Genomic DNA, 22,389 nt, shown 5'->3' with positions numbered 1-22,389 from the left:
TGGCCACGTCAGTGGCCATTTCTGCAAGATAGTTACAGCTACAGTTGCCACCACTCTGGATGTCCTGCAGCAGCACATGCAAGTGCCAGTTCACTGACTAGTGTGAAATGTCACCATGTGCTTGAACTCCACACTGCACATACTGGCAAGGCTTTCTGTGCAGCAGAGAACAGTTGTGGAATACCAGCTCCAATAAGCCCATCGGTATCCTGTTTAGCCTTTCTCATAACAACTGAAGAGAAGGCATAGCTGTCTGAAATTTGTGCAGTTATCCAAGACTTTGACGACACCACAAAGCTGGTGAGCGGCGACAGGGCTGGACTGGCCCACCAGAGAACCGGAGAATCCTCCAGTGGGCCCTGGCTTCTCCTTAAGGGGAGTTCATAGTGCAAACCTTGCAGCTGCTATGGGAACTTTGAGTAAAGGAGAAAGGTGCGCCCTCAGAATCAAATTCTCTGGTGGGCCCAATGTTCTTCAGTCTGACACTGAGCGGCGATGACACTATCATCAGCACTACGATCCAGCTTCTGTGCCTACTTAAACAGTCGCTACTGACAATTAAACATGAAGCTTTTCATGAGGTCCAGGTGAAGATGAAGAAAGACATGAGATGGGAAGATATTGCCCAACCCAGCCTCATCCCATCTGCTCAGAGCACTTTGGGTAGCAGTGAGGATGTGAAGGCTGAGGAGGAGGAGGAAGAGTAGTAGCTGGTTGATAGCACTACAGAGGCTAGTACCCACACAATCTTCATCTCGTCTCTCCTACATGGATGGGCTGAGGAAGAAGAGAATGAGGAGATGGAGAGTAGTCATAATGGTGGAAACAGGGAAGTGTTGGCTGTAAGGACCTTGGCACATATGGCAGACTTTATGTATCTCTGCCTTTCCTGTGTCCCTAGCTTTACATTCATCTTGGCCAAACAAGAGTAATGGTTATTCAGACCCACGCTACAAAGAGAACCTTGCATCTTTCCTTCCTGAGGCGGAGAGGTTGACTAAAATAGTGCTATAGTGGAAGGCCATTGTGGAAAATATTTTGGAAAAATTCCTCTCAGACAATGGTAGCGGCAAGCTTCCTTACCCAACCAAGGAGGAAAGGCGAGCGAGACACGCATCAGAAGCAGGGATACACTGTCAAAGGCATGGGTGAATGAAGGGTCTATGGTTGACCTGCTTTATATTTTTTTCCCTGGCTTTATGCTTTGTGCAAAGCCTTTATGAGTGTAAGAATACATCAACTAATCTTTTAAAATATTTTAATGAGGCCCTCCAGTTGTTGCCTTCAAGGATCTATGGATGACTGTATTACCCTCCTTATAATTTTTTCATGGCTAAGCACTTTGTGAGTGTAGGATCACATCAACTACACTTTCTTAATATTTAATGAGGCCCTCCAGTTGTTGCCTTTAAAGGTCTATGGATGAACCTACTTATATTTTTTTCCTGGCTTGTCACTGTATGCAGAGCCTTTCTGAGTGTAGGAGTGGCACCGCTACACATTGTTCACAATATTGGAATGAAGTACCAAAGTTAGTGCCTTCAAGGGTACATGTATGACCCTGCTTGTAATTTTTCGCAGGCTTTGTACTGTGCAGAACTTTTATCAGTGTAGGAGAACCACAACTAAACTTTGTTCATAATATTTGAATGAGGCACTACAGTTGATGCTTTCAAGGGTGTACGGATGATCCTGCTTGCAATTGTGGGCAGGCTTTGTACTTAGTGCATAGCCTTTATGAGTCTAGGAGTACCACTACATGATAATTTGAACATCACTAGTCAGGATACTATGGTGGAAGATTGTCAAAATATGCAGAGCATTGCAGCTATTACAGAAAGGTCTCAGAATTCACAGGGCATCACCGCTATAATAGAGGGGTGTCTGAAGATGCAGAACATCGCAGCTATCATGTAAAGGTGCCAGGACATGCAGAACATCAAAGTTATGTTAGGAAGGTGTCAGAAAACGCAGAGCATAGCAGATACAAAAGAAAGGTGTATGAACAAGCAGAGTATCGCAGCTATGATAGAAAGGGGTGAGGACACAGCTATGACAGATGGAATGTACCAAACGGGTTTTCTAGAACCATAGGGCAGATTGCACAGGACCCTGCATGATTCTTGTGGAGTCTAAGACTCGATGGCTCAGAGCACAATGGGAGTTACACCGCATTAAGCCGATGGTTATAATATAAGAAATGAAATAACACCTTGAATTCAGGATCGATAGCATTTTATTGGAGGACGTTTCATGGCGTTCTGCGTGAGATGCTCACAGTTTTTCAGCTGCAGTGAATGTGAGCGGATATTTGTTTAGAATTGATTATTTTCTTAATGCAGTTACATTCGGCTGTTAAGATACCAGAGAGAGAAACAGGAAATTATCTGCAGAGTTTATCAAATAGTTTTCTGAAATGTAAAACATTTGTTGCGGTTTCTCATGCAGTTCTTCAAGCTGAACATCAGATATTTCACTCTTCACTCATAAAGAACTGGCCAGCAATCAAAGAGCTACAGGTTGTAAACCAAAAAGCTCATGCAAATTGGCACAGAGGATGGATGGAAGGCTCTATATGTGCAGTGGAGCATAAATTAAGAGACACAAGGAAATACAGCAATCAATAGAGTCCACAGTCGGATATACAGATAGAGATAGATAATAGTCAGAAAAATATAAAAATAGATAGATAATAGATAGATAGATAGATAGATAGATAATAAATAGTACATAGATAGATAGATAATAGATGGATAATAGATAGATAATAGATAGATGGATAGATAATAGATAATAAATTGATAGATAATAGATAGATAATAGATGATAATAAGCTAGCAGATAGATAGATAGTAGATAGATGATTAATAGATAGATACCGTATATACTCGTGTATAAGCCGACCCCCCTAATTTTGTCACAAAAAACTGGGAAAACTTATTGACTCATGTACTGTATAAGCCTAGGGTGCACAGTGAGTGGCCCCAGTTACCTGCACAGTGAGTGGTCCCAGTTATCTGCACAGTGAGTGGCCCCAGTTATGCTGCACAGTGAGTGGCCCCAGTTACGTAGATAGAAGATAGATAGATAGATAGATGGATAGATAGATAATATATATGTGATGGTGGGATATGGTATATGGATATCATTTTGTTTGTATTAATATTTTACTGATTTTCATGGTGTTCTCTTGTAGGATGAGTTGTTATTTCCTAATTGATGAATGGCAGTTGTTGCCATCTGATATCAGCCCCCACAGTACTGTATTGTTTGCTACTATGCTAATGACATATTGGCCTAGCTTGATGAAACAATGAGCCCCTGCGACCTCCCCCCTGACCTGTGAATAAGGAGGGGGACTTTTAAAATATTAGGCAGGTGAGATACAGATCAGTCATGTGTGGAACTGTGATGTGTTCACAGCACCTCAGAGAGAAAGAAGAGTATATGGGTTATGTTATCCTCTGTCTGCTGGATGTTGGACTTTTATCCTGTTACTGAAATGCATTCGGGTTCTGGACTATCTCATCCTTTGTGTGGTGGATTGTATATAGTGGACCTTTCATATTTTTTGCTTATATAAAGGTCTTGGAATAGTTCACTTTTCTCTTGCTCTGTTGATTGTGTGATATCAGAGAAGGACTCCATGACAATATAGATAGATAATAGATAGATGATAGGTAAATAGATAGGTAGATAGATAGACAGACATAAAGGGGCCCCTGTGCAAGTAAATTTCATGGGTACTTTGCAGTCATCATAATTCCACGTGCTTTGAAAATGGAAATTGGTCCAATTAATTCTTGGGCTTCTATGCATCTGCACAGGTTACACCAATGGTATGTGTCACAGGGTCCTTCTCCGATACCACACAATCAACAGAGCGAGGGAAGTGTGAACAATCCCAAGACTTTTATTATAGGCAAAACTAAAAGATCCATAAACAATCCACCACACTGAGGATACAATAGTCCAGAACATGAATGCAGTTCAGTAACAGGATGAATGTCCAAGGAGAGTCCAATAATCCAGCAGACAGAGGATAAAATGGGTCCATATGCTTCCCCTTCTCTCTGAGGTGCTGTCTTCACACGATCATCACCACACAAGGTCTGTCTTGAACAGTTCCTGTCCTCCCAGCCCCCTCCTTATGTCCAGGAGTAGTCAGACAGGTTGGGGTGGTTTTCAGGCCTCCCAGACCAGACAAAGGTGCCTTGGAGATTAAAACACTGCAGGGGGTTCATCAAGAGGCATAGATACAGTCAGGCTGCAGACAGTAACGGTACTGTCACACTTAGAGATGCACCAGCGATCCCAACCAGCGACATGACATGATTAGGATCGCTGGTGCATTGCTAAGTAGTCGCTAGTGAGCTGCCACACAGACAGATCTCACCAGCGACATAGCAGGGTTTGGGGGTCGCTACTTACCTGTCAGAAGAGGCGATCCTGACGTCCTCCCGCCCGCGTCCATGCGTCGCTCATCTCCACAGCAGGAAGCCCAGCAGGAAGCTGACGACGAGAAATGGCCCAGGACGTTCTCGCGCGATCAGCGATAACCAGCGGGGGAGCCGTCGGTGGTAAGTATCAGACATAGCGATATCGCTAGCAATATCGCTATAACGTCACAAAAACCAGTGACATTATAGCGATATTGCTAGCGATATCGCTTAGTGTGACAGGCCCTTAAGTGAGCTAATTCAATTATCAGACTTTTGGAAGGTGATTGAGACTCTAGACAATATGAGGAATACACAGAATGATACAGGGCAACAAGAGAACACTATGGAAATACGTAAAATATAAATATACACAAAATGATACCCACATAACATATCACACCATCACAGTATGTTTGTCCTTGCCCTGAACATAGCTGTATACTCTATTTCCCCTATATACTTGTATATAGCAAAACACACAAAGCCCCCTGTACATATACTTAAACTCTATGCCCCCTGTACATATCTCTACACTCTATGCCCCCTGTACATATCTCTACACTCTATACCCTGTGATAAAACACTCCGGGATCGCCTTTGCTGGGGTCAAAGGTCACGTGCGTTCAGCATGAAATCAGGCGCAGAGCTGGGATTCGTGTATAACTGACCCTGGGTCAGGTTTATTAACGGTGAAAGCAATGCAAAAGGAAATAAAACATAAAACAAATCCTTGCCTGTCCGGCACTAACTAAACAATGGACAACCTAACTACCAACTGGCGGGCTTCTCCCATCCAGCCAAACCACAGTTGCAGTGGGCACTGCTTCCACTCACGTGTGTCTCTCACACAGACAGGCTCTCTGTGTTCCCAGGCTGAGACACTCACACAACCACCTTGCATCCTTTTATATCCACCTCCCATTATCCATTAGTAAGCAGGTGCGATACTGACCAGACTAGGCCACATAGGAAAGGAATCTGGGCGAGATATACCTGCCCTCATCCACTATTCCCACATGATTCTCATATATCCCCCCTTCTGCTCAGACCACTCCGGTCGAGCAATGACACCCGCCAAACAGTGCACTCCGGACAGGGCATCTGCATTTCCCATCTGTACCCCTGGGCGGTGCTCCACCGTAAAAGTGTAGGCCTGCAGGGCAAGGAACCACCGGGTCACCCGGCTATTCCGTTCCTTGTTCAAGTGCATCCACTTGAGAGGGGCATGGTCAGTGATCAGCCTGAACTTTCGGCCCACCAGGTAATATTTGAGGGCCTCTAGAGCCCACTTAATGGCGAGGCACTCTTTTTCTACGACTGCATACCTTTGCTCGTGTTTATTCAGCTTCCTGCTGAGATAGAGGACTGGGTGTTCCACTCCGTCCCTCACTTGTGAGAGTACAGCCCCGATACCGGTATCAGAGGCATCCGTTTGTACCACAAACTCACTGCGGAAGTCCGGAGTCACCAGTACGGGCTGAGAGCAAAGTGCCCGTTTTAAGCTATGGAAGGCTTCTTCAGCCGCTAAACTCCATTTAATCATGACGGAGTCTTTCCCTTTTGTAAGATCCGTCAGGGGGGTAGCGATGGCTGCAAAATTGGGTATGAACCGGCGATAATAACCGGCGATCCCCAGGAAGGCTTGCACCTGCTTCTTGTTGACAGGTTGTGGCCAGTCCTGAACCGCCTGAATCTTATCAACCTGGGGTTTAACAACACCCTCCCAATTACATACCCCAAATACCGGGCTTCTTCTAGCCCGATGTGACATTTCTTGGGGTTCGCGGTTAGACCTGCCTCCCACAGGTCGTCAATCACGGCTTGTACTTTCTGGAGATGAGTCTCCCAGTCCAAGCTGTAAATGACAATGTCATCCAAATAGGCCGAAGCATACCGCCTATGTGGCCTCAAGACTCGATCCATCAGTCTCTGGAAGGTCGCCGGTGCCCCGTGCAGTCCAAACGGCATATACACATACTGAAATAAACCTTCCGGCGTAGCAAATGCTGTCTTTTCTCTGGCAGCCTCCACCAGAGGGATCTGCCAATACCCCTTTGTTAGGTCTAGGGTCGTAATATACCGGGCTTTTCCTAACCGATCTATTAACTCGTCGACCCGGGGCATGGGGTAGGCATCAAATTTTGAGACCGCATTCAGTTTCCTGAAGTCATTGCAGAACCGGATGGTGCCGTCCGGTTTAGGAATTAGCACAATCGGGCTGGACCACGCACTGTGCGATTCCTCAATGACTCCTAACTCTAACATTGCCTTCACTTCTCGGGAAACGGCTTCACGGCTCGCTTCCGGGATTCGGTAGGGCTTTACGTGAACTGTGACACCAGGTTCCGTTACGATGTCATGTTTCATTAGCATAGTCTGCCCGGGTTTTTCTGAGAAAAACTTTTGGTTGTGAAGTAGAAACTGCCTGACTTCCGTCTTTTGCCGCTCCGAGAGAGTCTCTGCAACCCATACCTCCGGTACGGTATGCGAGCAGACAGGACAGGCCAGCTCCGCTGACAAGGCAGACCGATCCTTCCAGGGCTTTATCAGATTTACGTGATAAATCTGTTCAGGTTTCCGTTTACCTGCCTGGTATACTTTGTAGTTTACTTCACCAACTCTTTCCTTGATCTCAAAGGGGCCCTGCCACTTTGCCAGGAACTTACTGTCCACCGTGGGGACCAGGATCAACACCCTATCTCCGGGTGAAAACGTACGGATCTTGGCGCCCCTATCAAAGATTCTTTTTTGGGCTCCTTGAGCCTGTATCATGTGTTCTTTGACGATAGGCATAACAGCCGCAATACGGTCCTGCATTTGTATGACGTGATCTATCACCGTTTTAAACGGAGTGACCTGACCCTCCCAGGTTTCTTTTGCAACGTCTAACAGTCCGCGAGGACGTCGGGCGTACAATAACTCGAAAGGCGAGAATCCCGTGGAAGACTGGGGTACTTCCCTGATGGCAAAAAGCAAATACGAAAGTAAATAGTCCCAGTTCTTCCCATCCTTGTCTATCACCTTTCTCAGCATCTGCTTCAGAGTTTTATTGAACCGTTCAACCAACCTGTCTGTTTGAGGGTGATACACGGATGTGCGTAACGGTTCAATTTGTAACAATCGGCAGAGCTCCTTCATTACCCTGGACATAAAGGGGGTCCCCTGGTCGGTGAGTATCTGTTTTGGTATACCGACCCGACTAAACACATGCACCAGTTCCTTGGCAATCGTCTTGGTGGCGGTGTTACGCAAAGGGATGGCCTCCGGGTAACGAGTGGCATAATCCAAGATGACCAGGATATGTTGGTGTCCACGTGCAGACCGTGGAAGGGGCCCAACTAAATCCATCCCAATCCTCTCAAACGGGACTTCAATAATAGGTAGGGGTACCAAAGGGCTACAGAACCGGGGCTTAAGTGCAGAGGCTTGGCAGTCAGGACAAGACTCACAATATACTCGAATATCGTGATGCATGCCTGGCCAAACAAAACAGTGTAATATCCTTTCGGTGGTTTTCTGGACTCCCAGGTGACCTCCCATCACATGTCCGTGGGCCAGGTCCAGCACCTGCCGCCGGTAGGGTTTTGGCACGACTAATAGTTGCACCGTATCTTCCCCCTTTTTCTCTATGTGATAGAGTAAATCATTCTCCAGAACCATGTAAGGATATGCCAGCCTAGAGCCAGGTTCAACGGGTACCCCATTTATCACTTTCACATTTGTCCTAGCCTGAGAAAGGGTAGGATCCTTTATTTGCTCGCTTTGGAAGTCATCTTTCTGAACTTCCAAATCCGGCAAACGGGGAGGTGGACGGCTGTCGGCCTCCTCCTCTTCCCCGGTCTCCTCCGTATCACCCGCCATGACTGAAAACGGGAACTGTAGGTCATTTCCAGCAGACTCTTCCCCCGAGTCTTCCGGGGAGACCTCTTCCAGGGGTTCGGGAACCACACGCGCCCTGGGAGAAGAATCATGTACACTATTACCCGAGGGCATCAACTGATTCTCCCACAATTGCCAGAAGTGGGGAAAATCCCGGCCCAGGATAACATCATGCAATAACGCCGGGACGAGTCCCACTTTATGTTGCACAGACCCATAGGAAGTAGTAATGCATATGACCGCGGTGAGGTACGAACAGGTGTCTCCATGCACACACGTTACAGAAAATTTGTCTGATGGTCCAGTCGGGGCTGACACCAGACTGGCCTTCACCAGAGTCACCACACTTCCCGAGTCTAACAATGCCACCACATTTTTGCCATCAACAGTTAAATCACACAAATGTTTTTCCACATCTTTTTGACCGGCATTCACACTCACTACCCGTGCCACCATAGACGTTTTTTAGAGTCTGTGACGTCGCACTGCATGGGTTCAGTAGTGACCGGACAGTTCGCAGCAATATGTCCCATCTCTTGGCAGCGGAAACACCTAACGGGCCCCTTGCTTAGACCATAGTTCGTTACTCTTGGCCTCGCAGTGCGGGCAGTCCCGTTTTCCTCCCCCACTGTCTTAGGGATTTTTCCATCTCCCCTACTCCCTGGAACAGTCTTACCGGTTCCCCGTGGAGATGATGAAGAACGAGGTGGGGTAGCGTCGTCTCGGAGTCCTTCCGCCATGGAGTAACGTTCAACCAGATCCACCAGTTGATCTGCCGTCGTAGGATTTCCATGGCTTACCCACTTCCTCAGGGCTGGCGGTAGAGCTCTCAGGTACTTGTCCATGACGACTCTCTGAATTATCTCTGGCGCTGTCAACACCTCGGGTTGTAGCCACTTCTTCGTCACGTGGATCAGGTCGAACATCTGTGACCGCGGTGGTTTATCCGGCTGATAAGTCCATTGATGCACTCTCTGTGCACGGACAGCGGTCGTCACTCCCAGCCGGGCCAAGATCTCGGATTTCAATTTGTCAAAGTCCTGCGCAGCTTCAGGTTCCAAGTCATAATACGCCTTTTGGGCCTCACCGGAAAGAAACGGGGCAATCAGGCCGGCCCATCGTGCCTTCGGCCATTTTTCCTCGCACCGCCGTCCGTTCAAACGTGGTCAGGTATGCCTCGACGTCATCTTCGGTCGTCATCTTCTGCCAGTACCGACTCACGTGAATCACTCTCGACTCGGCTTCCAGGTTAACCTCCTGTAGGCTTGCCAGGCGCTGCGCCACCTGCTGGAGAAGCGAACGATCGGTAGCTGTCATGTCCACCAACTCCTTCAGCTGGGCCATCATTACCCGATTAGCTTCTTGCTGGACGGCGGTGGACTGTACCAGCGCTTTCACCACGTCCTCCATGCTCATGCTTGCAACGTGATGCCCGCGTTCTCCACCACAATGTGATAAAACACTCTGGGTTCGCCTTTGCTGGGGTCAAAGGTCACGTGCGTTCAGCATGAAACTCAGGCGCAGAGCTGGGATTCGTGTATAACTGACCCTGGGTCAGGTTTATTAACGGTGAAAGCAATGCAAAAGGAAATAAAACATAAAACAAATCCTTGCCTGTCCGGCACTAACTAAACAATGGACAACCTAACTACCAACTGGCGGGCTTCTCCCGTCCAGCCAAACCACAGTTGCAGTGGGCACTGCTTCCACTCACGTGTGTCTCTCACACAGACAGGCTCTCTGTGTTCCCAGGCTGAGACACTCACACAACCACCTTGCATCCTTTTATATCCACCTCCCATTATCCATTAGTAAGCAGGTGCGATACTGACCAGACTAGGCCACATAGGAAAGGAATCTGGGCGAGATATACCTGCCCTCATCCACTATTCCCACATGATTCTCACAGCCCCCTGTACACAGCTTACCATTCTCTACTCCTGTACACAGCTTTGCGCTCTATGCCCCCTGAACATGGTGATACACTCTATGCCCCCTGTACATATCTCACAACTCTCTGCCCCTATAAACAGCTTTACTCTATGCCCAGTGTACATAGGTCTATGCTGTGTCGCCCTTTACATAACTCTACACTTCGAGCCCATTGTATATAGCTCTGCATTCTAGTACCCCTGTACATATCTCTGCACTGTGCAACCCCAATTCAAAAGTCTACAATCTGCGCCCACTGTACATATCTCTACACTCTGTGCCCCCTGTGCATAGCTCTACAATATTAATCCTTTATTCAAAATTGTCAGAAATTCAACTTTTATTGAGAAATGCTAGATGCTGTGAACTTCCTACAAGCAATAAAGGTGAAGTGAAAAGAATCAAACATCTTGTTTTCACCTTAGGGGGTCAATGGGGAAAACAACATGTTGCAGCAAAAACGATCCGAGTTCACAATTATAGAACACAGTAAACAGCCTGATGACAAACATATCCGCTAACAGCTTATCCGTGCTAAATAATGCAGAAGTCAGATGTTTTTCTACATTACAGTACAGTACACTGCCTATTGTGAATATGACATTTTTCAATCTGGAAGACACTGAACAAGCAGAAAGAGGTAGAAAATTTGAACAATAATGAAAGTAGAATAGGGAGTGCAGCTCTGGAGTATAATGGAGTATAATACAGGATGTAACTCAGGATCAGTAATGTATGTACACGGTGACTGCACCAGCAGAATAGTGAGTGCAGCTCTGGAGTAAATTTCCAGGATGTAACTCATGATCCGTACAGGATCAGTAATGTAATGTATGTACACAGTGACTGCACTAGCAGAATAGTGAGTGCAGCTCTGGAGTATAATACAGGATGTAACTCTGGATCAGTAATGTAATGTATGTGCACAGTGACTGCACTAGCAGAATAGTGAGTGCAGCTCTGGAGTATAATACAGGTGGTAACTCAGGATCAGTAATGTAATGTATGTACACAGTGACTGCACCAGCAGAATAGTGAGTGCAGCTCTGGAGTATAATGCAGGATGTAACTCAGGATCAGTAATGTATGTACACAGTGACTGCACCAGCAGAATAGTGAGTGCAGCTCTGGGGTATAATACAGGATGTAACTCAGGATCAGTAATGTAATGTATGTATACAGTGACTGCACCAGCAGAATAGTGAGTGCAGCTCTGGAGTGTAATGCAGGATGTAACTCAGGATCAGTAATGTAATGTATGTACAGAGTGACTGCACCAGCAGAATAGTGAATGCAGCTCTGAAGTATAATACAGGATGTAACTCAGGATCAGTAATGTATGCACACAGTGACTGCACCAGCAGCATAGTATGTAGAGATGTGCGAACCTTTCAAGGTTTGGTTCGGTTCGGATTCATTTTGAAGCTAAACTAAATGCATAGACAACACCTTCAGGGGACCAAAAAATCTGCCAAACCAGCTCAAATTAGGGGCAGAGATTGTGAAAAGTGGCATCAATTGACCCACAGTAAAAATTTGTTATTGACACAACGCAGTCAACCATGGGCCCATATACGAGATATCAGGGTCTGGCCCAGCATTTACATCTTGGAATTTAAGTTTCAATTAAGACCTGAAGGTTAAGGGAGCAGTGTAAGTCTTCTTAGCTGGGAGTTCTGATACCTCATGCAACAGCTTTTTTTTTTTTTCAGTCATACTCAGATGGCACAAACATCAGTTTCATACATTTCTATTGGTAGAAAAATGTTAGAATAGTAACACAGGTAGTTGAGTGATCAAGTAACCCACAGTAGAACATTTTACAATAGCAGAGCAGCAATCAGCCATGGGACATGCATGAGGTATCAGGGACTGACCCAGTATTTACAGCTTTGAATTGAAGTTTTAATGACGACCTGGTGGTTAAGGGAGCCGTGTAAGCCTTCTTTACTGGGAGACCTGGTACCACAAACACACATGAATGAGACCCAACTTGGATTCTCCACATTTCAAAAAATAATTATCACACAGCACCAAAGTGTCATCAAAGTCCACATAGTAGAAAAAGTATAATAGGACTCTGACACAACTTCCACTACAGGCAACCCACCAGATGGAGATCCAACTTCGAGTGTCCACATTTTTGTTTGTAACATCTGCAGCAGTAGCCACAACAGGCATAGAAGAAACCACAGACTGCAATAGCACGAGATCAATGATGACACTAAAAACAACACCATTGCCTAGCCTGCCCAGTCTGCGACTGGGGTGCAAAAGTAATTGGAGATCCACGACTTGTTCATTTAGATGAAAATAGGCAGTTTACACTTTCAGGGGACAGACAGCTGCGCTTATCCATCAAGAGATCACCAGCAGTGCTGAAGACACTTTCTGAGAGAACTCTGGCTGCCGAGCATGACAAAACCTCCAAGGCGTGACAGGCGAGGTCAGGCCACTCTTCCATTTTTGAAGACCAAAATGCAAAAGGGTCCAATTTCCCCCTGATGGTATTGATCTTGAGCTCCAGATACTCCTGCACCATCCTCTCCAGTCGTCCACAACGTGTCAGATTTGTACTCTGTTCTGCTGGTGCAAGGGCTGGTCTAAAGCAGGGTTCCCCAACTCCAGTCCTCAAGGCCCACCAACAGATCATGTTTTCAGGATTTCCTTTATATTGCACAGGTGAAGCAATTATCACCTGAGCAATACTAAGGAAATCCTGAAAACATGATCTGTTGGTGGGCCTTGAGGACTGGAGTTGGGGAACCCTGGTCTAAAGAATGTGTGAAATGATTCACAGAAATTGCTTATGCCACTTACATTGCTGCTGTTGCTAATATTTTTGTGGTGACGCCTTGATGTTCCCAGGGTTGGAAGTCTAGAACTTCGATGTGTAGGATAGGTGAGAAAGTGTACCAGCAGGGATGGGGGGTGACCCACTTCTTGCCGCCGACAGACACAAGACTGAGACAGAGGATTGTATTCAACAGGTCCATTTTTATTGGCCGCCTCTATGAAGACCACCGCAATTCACCACAGGATTTTCACACTTCTTTTGTACACAGACCTGGGTACCTTCTCTTCTTATTATTATCGTCGTGGCATCCTTTGTGGCTTATCCCACTGTGGCTGCCCTAGGCCCTTCCACCACAGCGCTTCACCATTCCAAGTATGCCATCCACTTGGTACCCCCAGACCGTCTTCGTCTGTGGCTACTGTCCTCTGGGCCCCCCCGTGACCACCTCAACTGTTAGTCCTCTCTGGAGCCTTTCTACCATCTCTCTCTCTATAGCAGAACCTACTAGTGAGCTCCCCTGGCTGACTGGACTTTCCAGAACCTTCCCTCAACCTCTTATACTCCCAGTCCTGGTAGCTCCGCCCACTATCACCTGACAGTTTCTTTGACCAATGGCAGTTACACAGTCCCACACCTACACTCCCCACTGCCCTCTAATGGTCAAACTACAACACGGCACCCTTTCTCTTTATCTCAGCGCTTTTGAACCTACACTGCGCTAACCCTCTGCCTCTTACTACAGGCAGATCTGTCCGTCAGTTCAACATCCCTACACTCTCCCTTCCTTTGTCCATTGTCGTCCTCGACAATCTTGTCCTATTGTCCTATTCTTCTGGGGGTACGTGGTACTGGGGCCTAACTCAAGGACCACTGTCAGTCTACATTCTACCTGTCTCGTCGTCCTGCCAACTTAAATACATCATGATCGGCATACTCCAAGTTCCCAGGACCTGTTGAACACTTTTTTTTAACACTTCAACATTTCAAATGTACTACACATCTTACCACGTTTACTGCAATTCCTTTTTATCAAAACATTTTTTTTTTAGCCTTTTACCTTTTTTTTTTTACAAAAATATTACACTCTTTAAAAAAAATGTTAACCATATGAGGACAGGGGTTCTCCCCTTCCTTTAAGAAAAACACTCCCTCTAGGCATCCTTGCTGCACCAGGAGGAGGATATTCTTCCCCATGGGGACGTGGAACAGTCCCCTCATTATGAAATGGCGCACTGCAGTCCTGGCAGTCCATTGTAATAGGTGCTCCGGGCCACCTCCTGGTGGCCGATGTTTCGCCAAACAGGAGACTCCACAGCTGTGGGGTCACTGGGATGCTTGTAGTATCCCTGGGCCTCGAGTGTCCCTGATGCTTGAGACCCAGGAGTCCTCATCTCTTTATGGGGGCTTATACCCCTCAGGGTAGGTGATGACGGCCACCGCATAGTAGCCGCGGGGGCAATATTCTTTGTAATAGGAGACTAGGTCTCCCTCCTGCGGAAACCGGCCATGCTTGATTGAGGCCACGTTTAGATACATTTTATAGCCAGTAGTGAGATCTCTAATAAAACCGTAGCCCTTGCCAGTATCCATATACACCAGCCGCCCGTATGACCGAGGAATAGACATGGCGGCCTCCCCCTTCTCATGGAGCAACACCCACACCTCCCGTTCCTTGGCCTTCTTCTCAATGATCTCCGCAACCCAAGCAGAGGGTCCGGTATAAGCCGCAGAGTCCGGTGGGCGGGTCGCAACCGAGAGTGGAGCAGAGGTGGTCGCAGACATTGGGGAGCAGGCTGCAACCGGATTAGTGGACAGGGCAGAAACGGCCACAGGTGTCATCTGGTAGGCTGTGTAGTCGTCCGCAGCCCGGATCAAGGCAGCCGTGGGCTCCGGTGAGTAGGCCGCAGCCGAGGCCGCGGATGGGACAGCGGCGGCCACGGGTGCTGGTAAGTAGGCTGCGGTGACCTGCGGCGGGCCCGAAGTGACAGCAGGCTCCGATGAATAGGCCGCGGCCAGAAGACAGATCACAGCAGAGGTAGCCGCAGGTTGGTTCCGCACCGGCGCCGTGGATCGGAATGGTTGTCAAGAGCCATGAAGTCATCCAGGGCCGCAGTCACTGAAGAGCAGGAGGTCGGCTGGGGAGGTCGAGGGCTGGCGTCAGGGCTCGGGGGTCTGTTTTGTGCCCTGGGCATGGGGGCGGGATCTGCTTGCGATGCCGCCGGCTGGGCCAGGGGAATGCTCACCTTCCCCAGCGTCGCGGCTCCCAGCAGGCTTTCCCGCAGCTCCTCCAATAGCCATGGATCTTCACCCTGCCGTCCCGCAGGGCCGGCCTCCAGGCCCGATGGCTCCGCGGGAAGAACTTGTGCAGCTTCTTCCAACGGCTGTTGCAACAGGGTACGGGGTATCGAGAATGGCTCCCAGGGGCATTTCTCCCGGCGGGTTTCAACCTCCTGACGACATTTCCACTCCAGGCATCTGAGGCCATTGCAACTGCAGCGTCGCATATCGCCTGAGTTCCCGAAGCTCAATGGCGCCAAGCAGCTACACCCAGTCTCTTCACCTGGGCCACTCCCGCTCGGGGGTAGGGCATTGTTCGGCCTCTCCACCCATTTTCCAAGGTCCAGCATGGGAGGGCGGCTGTCTCCTGATGTAGGCCGCTCCCCCAGGGGCGGATGCGACATAGTCCTAGATTGTTCATTATGGCTGCAAACTCCTGTGTCTCTTCCTGACACTGAAATGCCATAGCCATTTTAACAGAACACTCTTTTGCTCCGGTTTCACTTATTGACAGCCAGCAATCCAAAGCACAGCCATAAACTGTAATCCACTGGGAGAAAAAAAAATAAAATTCTTCACCCCGTACAGCTTGGGGACCTTTGTTACTTGGTGGCAGGATTGTCGCTGAAGGTGTTTGCGGCAATTATGCTGCCCACTACGCCAAATGTAGAATAGGTGAGAGAGTGTACCAGCAGGGATGGGGGGGTGACCCACTTTTTGCCGCCGACAGACACGAGACTGAGACAGAGGATTGTATTCAACAGGTCTGTTTTTATTGGCCGCCTCTCTGACGACCACCGCAATTCACCACAGGATTTTCACACTTCTTTTGTACAGAGACCCGGGTACCTTCGCTTCTTATTTTTATCGTCGTGGCGTCCTTTGTGGCTTTTCTCACTGTGGCTGCCCTAGGCCCATCCACCACAGCGCTTCACCATTCCAAGTACGCCGTCCGCTTGGTACCCCAGACCGTCTTCGCCTGTGGCTACTGTCTTCTGGGCCACCCCCTGTGACCGCCTCAACTGTCAGTTCCTCTGTGGAGCCTTTCTACCATCTTTCTCTCTACAGCAGAACCTCCTTACTAGTGAGCTCCCCTGGCTCACTGGACTTTCCAGAACCTTCCCTCAACCTCTTATACTCCCAGTCCTGGTAGCTCCGCCCACTATCACCTGACAGTTTTTTTGACCAATGGCAGTTACACAGTCCCACTCCTACACTCCCCACTGCCCTCTAATTCTCAAACTACAACACGGCACCCTTTCTCTTTATCTCAGCGCTTTTGTACCTACACTGCGCTACCCCTCTGCCTCTTACTACAGGCAGATCTGTCCATCAGTTCAACCTCCCTACAGATGCACAAGGTATGCCTCACTGCTGTCTTGGGGAAAACCACTCCTAAGATTGTCTACAAGTATGTTTCGATACTCCAGCATGCGCACATTTCTTTCCAGGGAGGGAAGCATCTGGCAGAATTTACTCTTGTACCATGGATATAACAGAATGGAATCCCAGTAGTCAGCACTATTTCTAATCCTAAGAATACAGGCATCATGTTGAAGATAGTGCAGCAAGAAGGCGATCATGTGCTTCCATGAGGTCCAAGTCCATGGTGTAGGTGGCAGGGTAACACTCAAGGTTGCTTCCTCCGTCCCCTTCCACCAACCACGTACAACAGAGAGGGGATAATTATACTCTTTATTTCCTGACTGTTGCGTGCCCATCACCTCTACCTCCTTGTCCTCCTCTATTTGATCCTAGGCTCCTGCACCTTCACTAACAGTTTGTCTGATACCATGAGCATCCCACTATCGCAGTAATCCACCCTCCCATGGTACCCGACTGTGCGATGGCAATCTGGAACTTAGAGATACTGTTATCCCTTCCACAACCTCCTCTGCTTCCACCTCTTCCTATTCATCCTCATCCATTTGATCCTAGGCTCCTGCACCTTCACTAAGTTTTTCTGGTACCAATGTAAGGGTCTGAAGCACAAGAAGGGTCAGAAGGGGGTTACCTTCTCTGCTACTTGTCCAGAACCATTGAGCTGTACCGCAAGTTTCCCGGGGGGGAGACTTTCAGACCGGGACAGGAAGGAAGATGGGCTGAGAGGGGGAAAGGCGCACACGCAAGTGTCAAAGCAGCGTGTGCAGCAGTCAGGACAGGACGCAGCCGCGCTCCAGGAAGGAGTGAGAAAATCCCGGTCAGAGGGCAAATACAGGGGTACTTGACAGAGAAATTGCATACCGTGAGTACATGGAAGCGGAGTCCTCTGTGACCGGAGAGGTGTGCCCTGTTGCCCATGCAGAGACAGCGGCCCATGCAGAGACAGCGGCCTGTGCAGAGACAGTGGCCTGTGCAAAGACGGTGGCCCGTGCAGAGATAGTGGCTCATGCAAAGAAGGTGGCCCATGCAGAGATAGTGACCCAAGCAGAGACAGTGACCCCCGCGCGTAGCCCCGATACCTGCGGTGATAGTACAGAGCCCCTGATTCCTGTTGAGAGACTTGACAAGAGACTGAGCATTGTTCCCCCGGGAGAGACTATAGTGCTGAAGCATAAGACTCAGAGCAGAGGGGACCCCATTTGCCTAGTATTCCCTCTGCCTCCCGCTGTTACCCGCGAGACTCCGGTTGTGGGTTATTAGAGACTACAGAGCCCAGAGAGACAACAAGTGCCGCTGTTGTCAGTGCCTACAGTGGAGAAGACGACCCTGCAAGCAAGTCCTCATCAGACTGATAAGTTTCAAGAAATTCCGTTCATTACTGTTGCCCTGTTTGATTGTGTGAAAACTTGTTTTACTTCCCATATACTTGCACTGTTATATTGCCAGTTTATTCCCCACTGTTTCCTCCCTGCGAGGAGGACCTGATCCCTGTAAATAAACCCTTTAACTGTTGGTCTGTCTGTTCCGTGGTGACATACTCAACACCTGCATCTTATTACACCATGAGCCTCCCACGATTGCAGTAATCCACCCTCCCATGGTACCCGCCTGGGCGAGGACAATCTGGAACTCAGAGATATTGTTATCCCTTCCACAACCTCCTCTGCTTCCATCTCTTCCTCTGGGACCATCACTTCTTCCCACAGACTATTCATAGTCTGCTCCAGCATATAGATGACCGGAATAGTGATGCTGATGATGGCATCGTCAGCACTAACCATCTTAGTAGCCAGTTCGAAACTGTGCAGAAGGGAGCAGAGGTCCTTCATTTGTGCCCACTCCGCAAACATGGTTTGCACTACATCTGGGCGGTGTTGGCCCAGGCTCTGCAAAAGGACATTCTGCACCAGGGTTCGTCTTTGCTGCCACAGTCACTGCAGCAAGTGCAGAATGGAAATCCATAGGGTTGGAACATTGCAAATCAAACGGTTAACCAGTAGGCCAAAAGACCTCTGTAGCGATGCAAGTTGATGATGACCTGCGGGGTGCTATCGGCGGAAGTGAGCACACAGTGACCTTGCTTTCTGCAGCAGCACATCCAGGCCAAGATAGTGGCAAAGAAATTGCTGGACCACCAGGTTGAGGATATGAGCCATGCACGGCTTGTGTGTGAGATTGACCTGGTGTAGGTCAGCCACCAGGTTTGCACCATTATCGCACACTGCCATCCCTGGCTCCAGGTTCAGTGGACACAGCCACTGCTCTAAGTTGGCCTGGATACCTGTCCACAACTCTTGAGCTGCGTGACTGCAATCTCCAAGGCATATTAATTTTAACACTGCCTGATTGCAGTTTTCCCTGGCTACTCAGTATAGAGGTGGGGGAATTCTCTCTGCACTGTTGGAATGCGTGTCTCATTAAGGGAGAGGTTGATGGTACAGGTGGAGACCCTAAGGAAAGTGGAGGAGCTAGAATCAGTGGAGGAAGTGTTAGCTACAGAGGCTTGTCCCGCAAGCCTTGTGGATTCCAAAACGAGTGGAGCAGCCCCTTGACCGCCTGCCCCCACAGCCACCATGGTCACCCAGTACCCAATCAGCTAGATGTATCGCTCCTGCCCATGTTTGTTCGTCCAAGTGTCAGTGGTGAAATGCACCTTTTTCAGACAAAGATTTTTTCAGGGAATGAGTGATGCTGTCTGCGACATGCTGGTGTAGTGCAGGCACAGCTTTCTTAGAGACCTAATGGCGACTGGGCAATTGGTACTGGGAGACTGTGATGGCCATCAGCTTACTGAAGCTGTCTATATCCACAAGGCAGAAAAGCAGCATTTCTGTGGCCAACTGATTAGAAATGGTGGAATTCAAGCTCTTAGCTTTGGCACGAGGAAACATTCTTTTATGTGACAACTGCGGGACCGAGGGCTGGCTGCAGTGCTGAGAGAGGGCAGAGTACTGAGAACACGACAAACTGCTGGACTGTGAGTGAGGTGCAGGCAGAGTTGTTAAGGTGGATTGAGAAAGATGTGTTGTGATATCTGACACAAATACAACAGTCATATCTACTTCCATAACAGTTGATGGGCTCTCACTCACCCTGACTGTACGGGGTAAACAAGTAGAATTTCTGCTGCCGGAGACCTGTGTGAGAACACTTGGCAAGGTGATGGAGTAGAAAGATGCAGCAGATGTGGTTGATGGGACAGCCAGTGGTTTGCAAGGCCTACTATTCAGCATTTTAGCGCTGTGAGATTCTCATGCTAAGGCATGTTCATCATGCATCTGCCGGTTAATGCATGTAGTTTTCATAGTATAGCAATTTTTGCCTCTACTGAGTTTTTTTTTGCAAATTTGGCAGATAACGTGAGTTGGGTCATCCTTTGCAGTCTGTAAAAAGGCCCAAGCTAGGGAACCCTTGCAGCCCCTGCGAACTGCAGAGTCGCGACCAATGCTGGCCACAGCTAGAGTTATGGATGAGGATGCAGTGCTTGTCGTGGTTTCATCACTCCGAGTCTGTGCAGGAAGCTGCAACATAACCTCCCTGTCTTCCTCCTCCACCACCTCCTCTGCTGAGCCACTCAGTTGCATACCTCTGTGTTCATACCAAGTGGTATCTACGATCTCATCATCATCCTCTCTGATCTCCCATTCCTCATCCTGAGAGTCACCCTCCTCCTGTTCCTTCCCTGACACCACAGTACAGTCAATGTGCGCCTCTGGTATCTGAGTCCCATCGGGATCACCTCCACCCCTGGTGGTTAACATTTGTTGATGAAGGTCTGGAGTCTGCTTGGACCCTACTTCGTCTGGATTCAACATGAAATCATTTTGGACATCGGTGCAGATGCTTTATTGTTTGGAGCAGACCTCTGATACCCATGGAACAGAATGGGGTAGTAGCTCTTCAGAATGGCCCATCTGAGGTTCCCTGCAGTCAGTTGGGTGTTTGGAGAGTTGTGACGTGGGCGGAAACAAGGGTGATGGGGTGCCGCCTCTGAGGATTGTACTGTGTGTGATGTTAAGGTGGAGGAAGAGGAGGAAAGGCCACTTGATGCAGCGCTTACCATCTACTGTAGCACATTGTCTTTCTCAGCCTCATCTACAAGGTGTACCATTGTGCGACTGCTAAAGAAAGAATGTAGAGTAGCCATCCAGACAGATGTTCTTTGGATAGGACGAGACAGTGTTTATTCAGTTGAGCTTTCATTTCATTAACATTAACACCTAACCCATGTACACTTCGACCACCAAGCCTATTCCCCCTTCCACCATGGCCTCGCTATTTTCCCACTCATGTTTTATGTACCCTTCCCCTCTTGTAACCTGCCATTTCACCACCTTAGGCCCAGACCTGTTAGTCATCTGTCATTAAATGAACAGTCACTATTTATTTTCTTAGATGGTGTGCCTGAACAACACTCTTATACCTAACAATTTTGATGAGTAAATGTGGTCTCCTGATTCCTCACTGCAACACAGTTTTTGCCCAAACGATTTGGATTAGCAAATGGGGCCTCCTGAGACTGCAACACAGTTTTTGAACATCTAGCTAGATGTTGGAAGATCGATTTCACACAGGACATTATCCTATTTAGCTAATCAGGAGCGGCCTCTCTGCACTGTTACACTGAGAAAATGGCACAAGCAAAACAAGATGCCCACTTTTTATATAAACAGGGACGTATGACTTCGGCAGCCAATCACAGAAGACCTTGTGTCATGGCGTTGTGGATTGTTTCTGCGCCCGGATTGGTGGCTAGAATGTACACACATTAAGTTATTACAGCACCAAAAGAAAAGAAAAAAATTACACTCCGCCGCTGCTCTGACCTAGACATACCTCCCCCACTCATAACACATGTCCCCCCGTCCCACCCGCTCATCATACAGCGCCACTATCCTAGACAAAGTCAAGACAAAAGTATTAGTGGAAGCGCGATCATTTACCGATCTGTGACCAAATTTTGCCGACTTTGCGTAAAAATGTTCAAGAAACTGAACACAAATCCGAATGTGCTACATTTGTGTCGAATTTGACATTGGCGAACATTTTCCATCAAGTTTTCCATCAAGTTCAGTTTTTCTAATAGTGAGTGCAGCTGTGGGGTATAATACATGATATGTAGTGTAATTTATTTACAGCTGGCTTAACATTATATATATATATGATAATAAATTTTATTTCTAGAGCGCCGGCATATTCCTCAGCACTTTACATTTCATATATATATATATATATATATATATATATATATATATATATATATATATATATATATATGTGTGTGAATCGTAAACTTGTTGCTGAGGTTTTACATATTCTTCACTTATTTACTGACCGGTGATATTTCTTTATTAAACAATTTTTTTCGGAAATGTATTTCTCAAGAAAAGAAACCCTATGAGCGCTGGCAGCCAATCCTCAAATGGGCCAATTATAATAAGAAAGGTCTACTATTTGTCGAGTTCCCCTGAAATGTCTAGTAAAGAGGTGAAAAACGTTCAAATTATTATTGTGGATCCGTCACATGGCTCAATAACAAAGATACACGATGTAACAGTAAACTGCTGGAGAAAGATGATTGCAGATCAAGATGTTTCTATAGGAAGATTCGGTTGATGTGTTATTAATTCACTTTACTTTTTTCATATTAAAGCTACCATAAGTTTTATCTTCATCCAA

This window comes from Dendrobates tinctorius, unplaced genomic scaffold (assembly GCF_039654945.1).
Source record: "Dendrobates tinctorius isolate UK_male_01 unplaced genomic scaffold, ASM3965494v1 ptg000196l, whole genome shotgun sequence".
Classification (NCBI taxonomy): domain Eukaryota; kingdom Metazoa; phylum Chordata; class Amphibia; order Anura; family Dendrobatidae; genus Dendrobates; species Dendrobates tinctorius.
The sequence above is the reverse complement of the archived record's forward strand: the minus strand, read 5'-3'. Positions refer to the sequence as shown.